Source organism: Phocoena phocoena, chromosome 16 (genome assembly GCF_963924675.1).
Source record: "Phocoena phocoena chromosome 16, mPhoPho1.1, whole genome shotgun sequence".
NCBI lineage: Eukaryota > Metazoa > Chordata > Mammalia > Artiodactyla > Phocoenidae > Phocoena > Phocoena phocoena.
The window spans coordinates 34,191,005-34,207,229 of record NC_089234.1 but is presented as its reverse complement, the minus strand read 5'-3'; the positions used below and the strand labels follow the sequence as shown (position 1 = coordinate 34,207,229).

Genomic DNA, 16,225 nt, shown 5'->3' with positions numbered 1-16,225 from the left:
AACAAGCCTAAGAAATAAAACAAGAGAGCTCATTAGTACTGATGTGAAATAATCTCCAAAATATATTATTGAGTGAAAAAAGTTACTTTTTGTGTAAAAAGGAGTCTGTCCCTTATTCTCACATTCTCTATCTCATACACACACACAAACACTCTTGAATCTACATAGAATATGTCTTGAGGAAAATGCAAACAGTTGGTGATAGTGGTTGCCACTGGGTTGGGGAACTGGGAACCTGACAGAGTTGGGAGAAATATTTTTGAGGATATAATTGTTTTCTATGTTGTTTGAGGTTTAAAAAAAAGATCATGTCTTGCATGTCTTATCTTTAAAATATCATTAAACTACCAAAATCTGTTTGTCTTGAGAAACCTGGATTCATTTCACCAAAGCTTACTAGGGCCAGATATCCCCTTTTCAAGATCTTCAGTCCTGCGACTTCCCTGGTGGCACAGTGGTTAAGAATCCGCCTGCCAATGCAGGGGACACGGGTTTGAGCCCTGGTCCGGGAAGATCCCACATGCCGCAGAGCAACTAAACCCGTGTGCCACAACTACTGAGCCTGCGAGCCACAACTACTGAAGCCCACGTGCCTAGAGCCTGTGCTCTGCAATGAAGAGCGGCCCCCTCTCGCCGCAACTAGAGAAAGCCCATGTGCAGCGATGAAGACCCAATGCAGGCAAAAATAAATAAATTTATTAAAAAAGAAAAAAAAGATCCTCAGTCCTCTACAAAACTTCCCTATCTCTCTAAGCTAAGAACATAAGCCGATGTGATTGTATTTCTTCCCAAACATATATTCCCATGGAAACTGAAGGGCAACAGTCCAAGAAAGAGAAGCAAAGAAGCAAAGGATATTCATTTATTTATGATTATTTGAAAATTTTCAAGTCACTTTCCGATTTCCACTTACGTTCCATGAATGCTTTGAAAAACACCAAATGTATAACAATTCTGCCATTAAAGAACATGAGTTTTATTACTAAAACCAGGTAAGAAGCCCCCTTTAGTGTTAGGCAAGGTCTGGATAACTAGGACCAATATATAAAATGTACAAGTCTGTCTCCTTGTGCTTTCGAATCTAGCTGGTGCACGTGAAGCCTTTTTTGAGAGAAGTTTGATCACAGGTATTAAAATCTTTAAAATGTGCAGAAATGAGACTTCCAGCTATAACAATATGAAGAGGTAGGCAAATATTCTCTCACCAAACACAAGGAAGAAATCGAAGAAATTATCAAAATCAAACCATTTCAAGGCTCTGTAGATCAACGAAATGCAAATAACAAATTGAGAGATGTTTATTTCTAGCGAATTTGCTGGAACTTTGTGTAAGAACAATAGGTCTGCAGCCTTCTTGGCCAGGACAGCTTCCATCCCACCACCCAGCTTGGTAGGTACAGCTGATTTACTAGAGCAGGACAAAAATTGAAAACCAGCTTGACTGCAAGTAAGTAGGAGCAAACTTGATTCGGAATGGAGAGTGAAAAGTCCATGCTGACAGCAGCAAGCCCGGTAGAAAAGGAACATAGAAAGCCTGCAGCTTGGCTGGCCTGGGGCTGTGGTCCCAGGTGGGATGGGTGGTGGATCAGTTCGACAGGAAGGCTCTGGAAGTGACAGGGTGATAGAAGGCCTAAGTAAGCTCTCCACATGTCTCCAGCTGACTGGAAAACTATACACACGTTCAGGGAGACATGAGAGGGCCCAGAGAAAAGTGAAAGCCACAGCAGACTTGGGAATGCCCTCCTCACCCCACACACAGACCCATGAGGGAAGGGTGAGAATGTTATGGGCTCAAGGTGTTTAAATACAACCTCTGCCCGAATCAATGGCTAACTACTAAGCTATGTTGACACATGGGTTCCCTTAGGAAGTCAGGCTAAAAATAAGCATAAAAATACTGAGCAGAGGGCTTCCCTGGTGGCGCAGTGGTTGAGAGTCCGCCTGCCGATGCAGGGGACACGGTTTCGTGCCCCGGTACGGGAAGATCCCACGTGCCGCGGAGTGGCTGGGCCCGTGAGCCATGGCCGCTGAGCCTGCGCGTCCGGAGCCTGTGCTCCGCAACGGGCGAGGCCACAGCGGTGAGAGGCCTGTGTACCGCAAAAAAAAAAAATACTGAGCAGAGACATCAGCTGCTATACACTGTGGGGAAGACAGATTCTGCAGAGTAAGTTCAGGCAAGTTACTAAAACCAAACCAAAACAGAACAAAACAAAGAAACAAACTAAAAGAAGCCCTCAGGAAAATAAATCAGAATCTCTAGGTGCTATAGAATATATTATATTGAATTTTCTTCAGCTTTTGACAAAAAAACTACAAGACATACAAAGAAACAGGAAAGTGTGGTCCGCACAAAGGAAAACGCTCTATTGAAACAGACTCTGAGTGAGCCCAGATGTTGATTTCAGCAGAAAAAGATTTCAAAGCAACTGAGTTTTTGTTTTGTTTTGTTTTGTTTTTGAGGAAAGAAACGGAAATTTTTATTTGAGCCATCCTGAAGATTATAACCTGGGAGACAGTCTTTCAGAAAGCACTGAAGACTGTTCCCTTAAAGCAACTATTTTAAATATGCCCAAATAATTAAAGGAAACCTTTTAAAACACTAAAGGAAAATATGACAATCATTCAGTAAATCGAGAACCTCAAAAGAAAATATCAACTAGACTAAAACAAAACAAATGGAAACTCTAGAGCTGAAAACAACCAAAATGAAAAATTTCATCAACTGGATAGGCTCAACAGTGGATTTGAGAGGGCAGAAGGAAGAATCAGTGAGCCTGAAGATAGTTCAGTAGAAATTATCCAATCTGATGAACAAAGGGGAAAAAATTAAAAAGAATGAAGAAAAATGAATGGAGCCTCTAAGACCTGTGGGACAACATCAAGCAAACCAACTTACATGTAATGAGAGTCCTAGAAGGAGGGGAGAGAGAGACATAACAAACTGAAGAAATAAGAGCCAAAAATGTTTCAAGTTTCATGAAAAGCTCAACAAACCCCAAATAACACAAACACAAAGAATCCATTCCTAGATACATCATAGTTGAATTGCTAAAAGCCAAAACAAAGAGAAAAGGTTGAAAGAGAAAAATCACTCATTGTGTACAGAGGATCCACAGCACAATTAATCACTCATCATAAGAAACGAGTCCAAAAGGCAGTGAAGTGGCATAGAGAACTAAAGAAAAAGTCAACAAATAATTATAGAGTCAGCAAAACCATCCTTTAAAAATGAAGATGAAAGACGTTTCCAAATAGACAAAATCTGAGAGAATTTGTTGCTAGCAGACCTACCTTGTAAGAAATACTAAAGGAAATCTTTCAGGTGGACAGGAAATGACACAGATGGTAACTTGAATTCACAAGAAGAAATGAAGTACACCCAAAATGCTAAATATATGGGCAAATTAAAAAGAGTACATAGGGGGGCTTCCCTGGTGGCGCAGTGGTTAAGAGTCCGCCTGCCAATGCAGGGGACACAGGTTCGTGCCCCGGTCCGGGAAGATCCCACATGCCACGGGGCGGCTGGGCCCGTGAGCCATGGCCTCTGAGCCTGCGCATCCGGAGCCTGTGCTCCGCAACGGGAGAGGCCACAATAGTGAGAGGCCTGCATACAGCAAAAAAAAAAAAAAAAAAAAGAGTACATAGGGGCTTCCCTGGTGGCGCAGTGGTTGAGAGTCCTCCTGCCGATGCAGGGTACACGGGTTCGTGCCCCGGTCCGGGAAGATCCCACATGCCGCGGAGTGGCTGGGCCAGTGAGCCACGGCCGCTGAGCCTGCGCGTCCGGAGCCTGTGCTCCGCAACGGAGGAGGCCACAACAGTGAGAGGCCCTCGTACCGCAAAAAAAAAAAAAAAAAAAAGAGTACATAAAGATTTCTCAGTTCTCTTAATTTCTTATAAAATATGACTGCAGAATAGAAACCATTGATTTGACACTTTGAACATGTGAACTTCATGGGACATAAATTATACCTCAAAACTATTCAGGGAATACAAAAATACATACAAATTCTAACACTGTATTGTTGGATTCCTAACATACATATGTGGCAATAGCACAAAAGAGGGGGAGGAAATGGAGCTTTATTGGAACAAAGTTTCTATGTTTTACCAGAATCAAGTCAGTATTAATCTGGAGTAGACTGTGACACAGTAAGCTGTGTATTGCGGTCCTTGGCACTACTGATACTTTGTGTCGGGAACTGCTGTGGTGCGCTGCCCTTTGCCTTGTAGGGTGTTCAGCAGCATCCCTGCCTCCTCCTAGTAGCACACCCCTACTCCCAGCTGTGACCAATAAAAAGGTCTCTAAATATACCCTATCCAGATGGCTAGAGGCGGGGGCATCACCCCTAGCTGAGAACCACTGTCCTACAGCAACCACTGAGAAAATAATCCAAAGAAAGAGTTTAAAATCAATAGAAAAAAATCAGAAGAATTAGAATAATACAATAACAATGTTTAACACAAAAGCAGTAAATGAGCAAGGTATAATAGATACAGAAAACAGTAAAGTGTATGATTTTAAATCCAACATTATTAATAATTACATTAAATACTAAATACTCCAATCAAAAGACAGAAATTGGGGCTTCCCTGGTGGCACAGTGGTTGAGAGTCCGCCTGCTGATGCAGGGGACATGGGTTCATGCCCCGGTCCGGGAAGATCCCACATGCCGCGGAGCGGCTGGGCCCGTGAGCCATGGCCGCTGAGCCTGCGCGTCCGGAGCCTGTGCTCCGCGATGGAAGAGGCCACAACAGTGAGAGGCCCGCGTACCGCCAAAAAAAAAGACAGAAATTGTCAGATTGGATAAAAAAGCAAGCTCCAACTATATGCTGCATATAAGAGACACACTTCAGATTCAAAGACACAATTAATTGAAAGTTAAAGGATGGAAAGAGATACACTATGCAAACAGTATCCAAAAGAGAGCTGGAGTGGCTATTTTAATATCAGACGAAATGGACTTTAAGACTAGAAATACTAGAAACAAACAGGGACATGTCATAATAATAAAACAGTCATGACATCAAGAAGGTATAACGATAATTGTATGTGCACCTAATAATAGAGATTCAAAATACATGAAGAAAGCTGACAGAATTGAAATGAGAAATAGAACAACCAGACAGGACCTCAGGAAGGATATACAGCATCTTCCAGTTAGATCTAACTGACAATTATAGAACACTCCACCCAGTGACAGCAGAATATACATTCTTTTCAAGCACACTTAGAACATTCTCCAGGATAAAAATAACAGGATGAAAAAGCAAGTCTCAATAAATAGGAAAGGACTGAAATCATATGAAGTATGTTTTCTGACCACAATGGAATTAAATCAGAAATAAAAGACAGTAGGAAATTTAGGAATTCCACAAATATTTGGAAATTAACACACTTGTAAATAACTCATGGGTCAAAGCAGAAATGGCAAAGGAAAGGTTTTCTAAAGGGTCGCTGTACCTGTAACAGGCCCCCTGGCTAATAAGCAGTTAAACCAGAATTTCCACAGAGGTCTGACCCAGCCCAGAAACCAGAGCCTTGAGTGCTTACTTCCCTACTGAGGATCAGGTCTTAATAAGTGAGTGAAAATCCTGAAACAAGATTTTGTTTCTCCTCCTGTTCCCAATAAGACTGGCTTATTAATGACACCGAAAAACGCATGCAAGGGGCTCAGGAACCTCTGCTTTCCATAGAAATTCAGGTTTCCCCATCACCACCCCTTCCCCCGAAGGAGAAAGCTGGAGATGACAGAAAAGAATGCAATGTCATATTTAATGGAATGTTCCAATTCACCAGTAATAATATTATCCCATTAGAGTCTATCAGTCAAAATGTCTCATATCAGAGAATGAATTATTATTTAACTAGGTGTTAAAACCATACTTCAAAAGGATCCATTCATAATACATCACAATATCCTCAAGTTGAGAATGTGGGTCATCTTGGCACTTCCTGTGTCCTGCTTTCACTGCAGGCAATTCTCAAAACCAGGGCACTGAGTGTCAGCACTGAACGTCCCCAGTCAGACAGGGAGGCCCAGGCTCACATTAGGCACATTTACAGAATCAGGCCCAGCAAGGGGATATAGGTTTCAGGAGGCAGCTTCATGTCTGCTGGGAAGCATGGGCTTTGGAGTTAGACACGCTGGGTTTGAGTCCTGGCTTTTCTGCACTGTGCCCCTGGGCAGCAAATCGCTTAACCTCTCTGAGCCCATTTGCTGTCATCTGCAAAATAGGAATGATGAGCTCTACCTTATAGGTTGCAGTGAGGAGCATGACAGGATGTGCGTTGGTGTGTATGTATGTATGCATGTGTGTGTGTGTGTACATGTATATATAGTATCCTGAGCTCTTTACCTTCCCCCACTCATCCCAACCTCTGTTAATCTCTGCAATTCCAATTGCTCAGCCCCAAGATCTTGAAGCCTTTTTTTAAAAAATGAAGTACAGTCAACTTACAATACTATATTAGTTTCAGGTGGTACAACATAGTGATTCAATATTTTTATGGATTACACACCATACCAAGTTATTATAAAATACTGACTCTATACCCGGTGCTGTACATTACACCCCTGTGACTTATTATCTTATAACCGGTAGTCTGAACCTCTTAATCCCCTTCACCTGTTTGACTCTTCTCCCCCACCCCCTCCCCTCCGGCAATCACCCGTTTGTTCTCTGTATCTCTGAGCCTGTTTCTGTTCTGTTTGTTCATTTGGGGGGGATTTTGTTTTGTTTTGTTTTGTTGTTTTTAATTCCACTCCTGGGTATTTATCCGAAGAAAATGAAAACACTATTTTGAAAAGATATATACACCCCAATGTTTGTTGCAGCGTTATTTACAATAGCCAAGACATGGAAGCAACCTTAGTGCCCATCAGTAGATGAATGGAATAAGATGTGGTGTGTATGTTCAGTAGAATGTTACTCAGCCATAAAAAAGAATGAAATTTTGCCATTTGTGACAACATGCATGGACCTAGAGGGTGTTATGCTTAGGAAAAGCCTTTTTCTTTCACTCCGCACGTATAATCCATCAACAAATCCTGCTGGCTCTACCCTTTAAATACATCCAGAATCCAACCACATCTCACACTGCTGGCACCCACCCGGCTCAAGCCACAGTCTAAGTCCCCATCATTTTTAACCTCCTGACTGGTGTCACTGCTTCTGCCTTTTCTCCCTTGCAGACCAGCAACCAGAGAGATACCATTAAAATGTGAGATACTTTCTGTTCCTGCTCAAAGCCCTCTGAATAAAAGGGTTTGGCAATTCTTGAGCCTGTGGCCGGGGTGCACCTTGAGGCAATGGTGATTCCTTGACCAAGAAAGGATGGGAGAGACGGAAAGTACAGGGAGGAGCTGGATTCGGGAACTGAGCTTCCACAAGCCTATGCCACCAGCTACTTTTAGGGCCCTCAGGGCCGCGCTTACCTCCAGCAGGTCTCCAGAAGCAGGATGTAGAACCAGAGCACAGGCTCGAAGGCCAAGAGCGCGAGCAGGGCTCACCTTTCTTCCTAAGCTTCTGCTTCCCGAGCTCCAGTACTCTCTCCAGCAGCACCCTTATCCCCCGTGCCCCCGCCCCCGCCCCGCCACGATAAAGAAAAGAAAGCAAAACTGGCTTCACCAGTTTCCTCTGAACCAACAGGACAATTTAATCAAAGCCCACAGCATACAGCTGTGCTGAAAAGGACTGGCTCCACCTGTACCATGAGCTGCTGATGCTTATTTTAAAAAACAGCTTTACTGAGGTGTATTTGATATATGTAAAAATTGTGCATATGTAATATATACAACTTGATGAGTTTGAACACATACATACACCTGCAAAACCATCACCAAAATTAAGGTAATAGACATAGCCATCATCTCTAAAAGTTTCCTTATGTCCCTTTGGTTTGGTTTGGTTTGGTTTTTATGCGATTACATGAAGATTACCCTCTTAAGAAATTTTTAAGTGCATAATACAGGCTCTGTGCCATACAGCAGGTCTCCAGAACTAATGCATCTTGCATAAGTGAAACTATACCGATTGAAAAACTCCCCATTTCCCCTCCCCCCAGCCCCTGGTAACCACCGTTCTAGTCTCTGTTTCTAGGAGCTTGACTATTTTAGGTCCCTTACGTAAGTGGAATCATTCAGTATCTGTCCTTCTGTGACTGGCTCATTTCACTTAGCATAATGTCCACAGGTTCATCTGTGGAATCTTAAAGAGATTTCTGCCCTCCTGTGTTCATTGCAGCACTGTTCACAATAGTCAAGGTATGGAGACATGTCCTAAATGTCCATTGACAGATGAATAAAGAAGATGTGGTATATACATACAGTGGAATATTATTCAGCCTTAAAAAGAAGGAAACACCATGAGCTCCTGAGAGGAGCTGCCTGTGGAGCAGGAAGGACATGCAGGTTGAGAAATAGTAGACAGAGGTCTAGAACATAAGGCCAGTGGGGACTGGGTTACTTTGGAGTTGAGGGAGAGATGGTGTAAAGTAATTCAAGTAAGGAGAGTATTAAGGGCCCAGAGAAGAAATCACAGGAACTAGGAGTTTAGAATTTCTTTCTAATTGCTCTTAAGGAACTGATGAACCTTGTGACCAGGTTTTCCTCATGTTTCATTTATCGCAGCATAACAAGTCACCCCCAAACTCAAATTTAAACAATGAGAATTTATCACTTCCTACAAGTCTACAGGTGATTTTGGTGGTTCCTTGGTCTTGACCACGTTCATTTACGCAGCTGCTATCAGCTGTGGGATCCACTGATCATCGCTGGGCTATCTATCTCCCATGTTTGGGCAGGTCTGCAGGCTGGTCTAGGGTGGCCCAGAATGAGACACCTGGGCTGCCACCCACGTGCTCTGTTATCCTCTGGTAGGTGGTGGTAGAGGCCCCAGAGAGACAGAACATAAGTAAGCAAAGCCTCTGGAGGCCTAGGCTTGGAATGGACATACCTGCCATTTCTGCCACACTCCTTTGGCCAGAGCAAGTGGTGAGGTCAAACCCAGAGTCAGGATGGGAGGATATTATCAAATGTGTGGATCCAGGGAGGGGAGAAAAATTGGGACCATAATCAATCTACCGTACCATCCCAACCCCAATTTCAAATCTGCCACCCCACTGTCAGAGAGGCCCAGTGAATGATGGAATCATTAAGCCTTTGGGATCTGCCAGACTTGGATTCAAACCTACTTCCTTGTCTGAGTGTGTTTGGGCAAGTTACTTAACCACTCTGGCCTTGGGCTCCTCATCTGCAAAAGGACAATAATAATCCCTCTCTCTCAGGGCTGTGAGGATGAAATGACATGCATTGTGAAGAGGCTCAAGTGCTCAAGGATTGATTATAACGTGGGGTTTGGAGTAGTGGGGGAACCGCAGGGAAACCCTAGGTGCCCCTCTTTCCTCCAGTCTTTAAGTGGGACATGGAGGATGGGAAGGAGATAAGGAGGAAAGGATGAGAAGGATTAAGGGTGGGTGGAGAGGGTTGGTGTGGTGAGAGCCCCCGTGCAGGGCCTCAGGAGGAACTTGAAGAAAGCAGAGCGCCCTTCTGTGCAGTCACAATGGCCCTGCTGTCCGAGGCAGCAGGCATTCATCAACCCTGGAAGCAAACACAGCTGACTCTCTCCAGGGAACAGGGAAGGAAGAACAAGTCATGAATTCATCAAGTCAGCTCAACTACTCCGGGAAAGGGGTCTTTTTTTTTTTTGGCCGCATGGCAGGCAGGATCTTAGTTGGCCAACCAGGGATCAAAACCATGTCCCCTGCAGTGGAAGCACAGTCTTAACCACCGGACCACCAGGGAAGTCCTGGAAAGGGGTCTTGTGTCACCCTCACCTGACATGACAGGGCTGTGGCCTCTCCCCTGACTGGCTTCTGCACACATCTGTTTGTGTGTTTGCATATGAGAAACAGGCAGAGACAAATGCTCCCTGAGAAGAAAAGAACTTCATTTAACAATAAGGCTACAGAAGCCAAGAGACCATTTGGCTTATCCTCCTAGTTTCACAGATGAGCAAACTGAGGCAGTGAGGCCAAGTGGCTCTTGCCAGTTGACACAGCCAGCTACTGAGCCTGGACCAGAGCACAGGGGTCCTGCCTGCCTTGCAAGTTCAGGTTTCCAAAACCACCCTTGGGTTGGACAGATTCACTAAAAGGAATCAAAGAACTCACTGAAAGCTGTTATACTCACAGTTACGGTTTATTTCAGGGAAAGGATACAGATCAAAATTAGCCAGAAGAGATACAAATGGTAGAGTATGGGAGGTTCCCAAATGCAAAGCTTCGATTGTCCTCAGAACATATGACCCTCCAGATGTTGATATTGACATATGGCAATACGCATGGAGTGTGGCCAACCTGGGAAGTTCACCCGAGCTTCAGTGTCTAGAGTTTTTACTGGGGCTTCATTCCATAAGCATGAGTGATTCATTTATTGTCCATAGGATTGAACTTAGACTCCAGCCCCGCTCCACCCCCTGGAGGTGAGGCTGATATCACCTGGCCTGAGCAGACCAAGATCCACCTCATTAGCATAAACTATCAGGTGTGAGCAAAGGGGCCCAACATGAATAATGAAGACATGCCCATCACTTGGAAAATTCCAGGGGTTTAAAGGTTATCTCCCAGGAACCAGGGACAAAGGTCAGACCAATCTGGGCAGGGCCAAGTTCTTTACTACATACCTTCCATCTGCTTATGCCTTATAAAGGCAGTTACAGTGAAAAATAAAGATAGCTATACTGAGCGTGTGCTAGATGTCAGACATTGTACACGTATTTTGTCTAATTCTCACAACAACCCTGCAAAATTGGTGTTATTTAGCCCTATTTTACTGATAAGAAAATTGAAGCTCAGAAAGTTACGTGAAGTTTTAGAGATGGAAAATAAACAGATCTGACTATGTTGACATACTCTTTGGGCCATTAGATTCATGTTGTGAACTTCATTCTTTCATTCATTCATTCATTCAACAAACATTTATTCAAGCCTACTACGTGCCAGTAACTGTTTTAGGTGATGAAGATATAGCAAAGAACAGACAAAAAAACCACTTGCACAGAGTTGATACTCAAATGGGAGAGACAGACAACAGGCACTAAATATGCAAAATAAATAATATTTTGAATAATTTAAAGCATTGTGTGTACTTTGTGTGGACCTTGATCTGGATGCTGGTTAAGTACGTGAATTCAATTTGCGAGCAGCCACCAAACAGCACACTGATGATTTGCGCCCTTTTCAGTATCTACAGTATGGTTGATAAAACATCTTTAAAAAGTCATGCAGGGGTGTCTTGGTTCCCTCCTCTTAACTATTGGTGATGACACCCAGCCACCCCTACCCGCATCTCATGCTGAATAAGAGGGGAACAGAACACAGTGTATTGTTGGTTTAAAAAGAGTAGATGTCGTGCTTTCTCAACTCACAACAGCAACCTCTACATTTAAAGCTGCTGAAACTGACACAGTGAGTTCTCTGGCTTGTGGAAGGGAGGAATCTACTAAGAACTGGGTGAAACTGTAAATAAAACCTGAGAACTATCTTCCCTTAATAGATGTTAATAATGTACCTTATTCTTTCTTATGCAACAGAACATTTTCACACAGTATCATGATGCCAGTTAAGTTGTGGCATCATTTTGAGAGCAATCAATTTGAGTTTAAAGAAAAAGGAATTGAATATTTTAAGTGTAGACATTATGAGCTCTTAAAAAGCCAAAATTACAGCTTTTCAAACTAGAAATGAAAAGGCACTGAAGCATCCTACAGGTTTTAATTTCTAACAAGATATTGATAGGCATAACCCATATAAACAAAAGCCCTTTGGGGTCCTCAATTTTCTTTTTTTTTTTGGCTGCTCTGCTCGCAGCATGTGGAACTTCCCTGACCAGGGATCGAACCTGTGCCCCATGCAGTGGAAGTGTAGAGTCTTAACCACTTGACCATCAGGGAAGTCCCTAATTTTTTTTATGAGTAATGGGTCTCACTTGAGATCAAAAAGTGAGAAAATCACTGTGGTTATCCCCAACTTTGTTGATAGGTCTGTTTCTTCCTATGACCTCATAAGGAGCTATTGTTTTAGAATTCCAAGAACCAAATAAGCTCCCAGTTAGGACTAGTTTATTAGTCCTTCTGGCTCAGTAAGCTGCTTTTCAGTGACCTGAGGGACTCTGACGAAAGTTAGCTTGTTTTCTCCTTGGCATTTTGGTCTATTTTTTCCTCACTTCTTTTCTTTATTCTTTAATTTTACTTTTTTTTTTGCGGTACCCGGGCCTCTCACTGTTGCGGCCTCTCCCGTTGCGGAGCACAGGCTCCAGACGCGCAGGCTTAGTGGCCATGGCTCACGGGCCCAGCCGCTCCGCGGCATGTGGGATCTTCCCGGACGGGGCACGAACCCGTGTCCCCTGCATCAGCAGGCGGACTCTCAACCACTGCGCCACCAGGGAAGCCCTAATTTTACTTTTATTATTTTTCTTTCCCTCAATTTTTTCTTTTTAAATTTAGCTTGTTAGTATTTGCTTTTGTTTCTTTTTAGTTTTGTTTGGCATTGTGTTTTGATTCAGTCATAAAGACCAGTTCATGGGGTGAACTTTGAACTGGTTTTCTTTTGATTTGGACCAAGCTTCTCACCAGCTCTTCCCAGATGTAAGCCGACTTAGGACGCCTCGACTCCAAGCGCAGCAGTGAGTCCAGCATGCTGCGGGGCCTCTGAGCCGTCTCTGTTGAGAAGAGACCCAGATTCACATGGTGTCCTCCAGACCCTCGAGACGGTTGGCAAGGGAGACTGGGCTACGGTGAAGTTGGCCGGCACATCCTGGCTGGGAAAGCGAGAGCCGTGAAGATCGTTGATGAGACTCAGCGGAACTCCTCCAGCCTCCGGAGACTGTCCCGCAAAGCAGGAATCATGAAGGTTTGGATCATCTCAACACAGTGAAGTATTTGAAGTGACGGAGGCTGAGGAAACTCTCCGCCTTGTTAGGAGGACGCTAGTGGAGGAGACGTGTTTGAGTACCTCGTGGCTCATGGCAGTAGGAAAGCAAAGCAGCTGAAAGCAGAGTCCACCAGGAGGGTATTGTCCACAGAGATTTAAAGGCAGGAAACCTGCTCTTGGATGCGAACACGAACATCAGACTTCGGCTTCAGCAACAAATGCACCTTTTACAACAAGCTGGACACCTTCTGGGGTGGTCTTCCTCAGGCTGCCCGGAACTCTTCCAGGGAAGAAGCACAGGAAGTCATTCTGTCGACACTGGCCGATGGATTCCTGCCTCTTGATGGACAGAACTTCAAGGACTGCCAGAGGGGTACTAGGACAGAATATATTATGTTCTCTTCTGCATGTTTATGGAATGAAAATCTGTTTAAGAAATCTCTGATTCTCAGTAAGAAGTAAGAGCAAATCATGAAGGATCCGTGGATTACTGTGGGTCATGGGTATGAGGAACTAAATAAAGCTCTACATGGAGCCGCTCTCTGACTACCAGAAACCCCCAGCAGACTGAATTCATGGCATCCATGGTTACACGTGGAGACAGAGATCCAGGACTCACTGACAGGCCGGAAAGACAAGGTAATGTTCCAATATCTGCTCCTGGGTTATAAGAGATCTGAGCCAGAGGGCTACCGGGTCACCCTGAAGCCTCAGCCTTCAGCGGATCTAACCGCAGCACTCCTTCCCCGCCCCCAGGAACGGCACAGGGTCCCCACCAGCTGCAGGCAGCCCGTTCCCACCTCTAACTGCTGCTCTGAGAACACTCCGCCGGGGAGGAACGCAGATGTGGAGGAAGATCAGGGCGCAGGGCGGAGGCCACAGCACAGCCAGCGAGCGGCAGGGGAAGAAGACCGCCGCTGCCGCCCACCCCCAGCGCCCTCTCCACCGGCACAAATCAGAGCAGGAATCCCCGGCGCTGGGAGAGGGCCAGCCTCGGCCAGCCTCCGTCCGGAACGGCCAAGGCAGCCTAACCGTGCGGGTCCGGGGCCCCCTTGGCTTCGGCTTCGGCTTCGGCCACAGTCTAACCCGGCCCCGCCTGCACCAGGAATCCAAGTGCAGCCCACGGGGGCCTCCGGGCCCCGCCCCGCGGAGAGTACCTGTGAGGAGCCCAAGCCCAGCACAGCCCCCACCTGTCCCCGAGTCCACCCGTCTACCTGCAAGGTCAGTAGGGAGTGGAGCCCCGGCTCTGTCCAAAGGGAACTTGCCCACAGGGGCAGCCTGACAGGTGCCAGACCCAGACATTCTGCCCTGAGGTGAGACCCCAGCCTCCGCCAGCGGCAAAAGCCACGATCGGCTCCACCGGGAGCTTCTTCAGGAAGTTCAAGTCCAAATCGACAGGAAGAAATCGAGGTTTGCCGGAGGAACCTGAATGAACCTGAAAGCCAAGACAGAGGGATGACACTCCTCACTCACGTGGTGAGCAGCCGAGGCAGAGATAAAACGTGAGCCGCGCTCACTACACTTGAGATGGACGATGGAGACCACGAGCTCCGTGGAGCGGGAGGAGAAGATGCGGGGACAGGAGAGGATGCGGGGACAGGAGAGGATGCGGGGGCAGGAGAGGATGCGGGGACAGGAGAGGATGCGGGGACAGGAGAGGATGCGGGGGCAGGAGAGGATGCGGGGGCAGGAGAGGATGCGGGGGCAGGAGAGGATGCGGGGCAGGAGACGATGCGGGGACAGGAGACGATGCGGAGGCAGGAGACGATGCGGGGGCAGGCGGCGCTCCAAGCAAGCAGCTGCAGGTGCGGCCAAAGCAGGAACCGCAGCTATGCGAGCAGCCGGGACTCGCGAGCAGGAAGGGCGGCCTTCCGACCCGGAGGATCGAAACACGGACCCTCGTCTCCATGGCTTCCAGAAGCATCGCCTCCGGAACCAACGCCCGGGGACCAGAGGAGGGCTGCCCCGAGCTGAGGCCGCGCTCGCCCACCTGGTCCAACTTGCAACCAGGCCGGGCGTCTCCCTGGAACCCTGCTCCCACCGCGGCCTCCTCCTCTTCTCTTCCACCCAGTGGGGAGGCACGATGCCCTGTAAGATAAACACAGGCGACTCCAGTGAGAACACACAGCTGTTTACTCAGAGTCAGCGGAGTGGCCACCATCACTTGCGTCTGGCGAGGACCCCAGACAGGCAGGGCGGTAGGAAGCTCCCAGGTGGAAAGGGAAGGCTCAGGGCGAGTTGATGGAAGCTGCTGGCCAGCGGCCCCCTCTCCTCCTCGCTCCACTGGGACACCGAGACTGGGAGGGGCTCGGGCCCCTAGCAGGGCCCACTTCTACTCTGCCCACTCCGCCCCACATTCCCCTCCAAGCAAACCACCAGCGCAGCCTGTCCCGACCTCAGCCCCTGGGCTGCAGAGGTGTGTGTGTGGGGGGCGGGGGGGCGCTCTGGTCTCCTTCCACCGTGTGCCCTGAGCCCTCCCTCCTTCCCCAGAGCTGGCGTTTCTCCACAGGGCGCTGGGCAAGGGGTGGCTGTCCTCCTTGCCAGCTCTGTGCCATCCCTCCCCCACGCACTCTGGGGCTGGGAGTGTGGAGGGGCTGCAGGGACATTAGGCTCCCCCTGGGGCCCCTGGGTCGTTGGTCTCCCTGGTGACAGGGACACAGCATTCTCCGTTCTAGGAAAGCATTTGTCTAAAAGCACCACTATGCCACCACCCACCATCCTCTTCCCCATCGCTTCCCTGGATTGCATTGATCTGGACCAAATCTAGTTCCTCTGCAGTGAGCTCCTCCCACCGGACCCTGCTGCCTCGGCTTTCTCTCTCCCAGCCATCCCTTCCTGACAATGTCGCCTGTCCATGGGCTGGGGGACAGATTGGGCAGAGTGGCTCCCTGCCTGCTAACCCCGCAGCTGGTGTGGAGACAGATGGTTATGGGCGCTGGCCAGTGATGGCGCTGCATCCCCCACTTAGACCAAGGGCTCCCCTTCCCCTCCACTCCCTATTCCTGCCCCGTGGAACAGGCTGGATGCTCTGAGGGGTCCAAGAAAACATGCCTTTGCTCCCAAATGGGGTGGGGGCCAGGGGGACCCCAGCAGGTGGCCCCTCCCCTCCCAGCATCCCCTCCTGCACTTAGTTTCTCCTGGGATCAAATGCATAGTAATGAGAATTACTCATTACTAGTAGGGGAAAAACTTTAGTCCTCTATAAAAGACTTTTAATCTGAGAGAAATGGGGAGACATTGGGGAGTTTTCACAGAGAACTGACATTGGCTGATGCTATGTTTTCTCAGGATCCC

General features: G+C 47.0%; 1 pseudogene; it reads left to right on the top strand.

Annotated features, from left to right (window-relative positions):
* The first annotated feature begins 1,573 nt into the window (after positions 1 to 1,573).
* Positions 1,574 to 14,248, top strand: LOC136136001 (serine/threonine-protein kinase MARK2-like; annotated as a pseudogene).
* Positions 14,249 to 16,225: the final 1,977 nt, after the last annotated feature.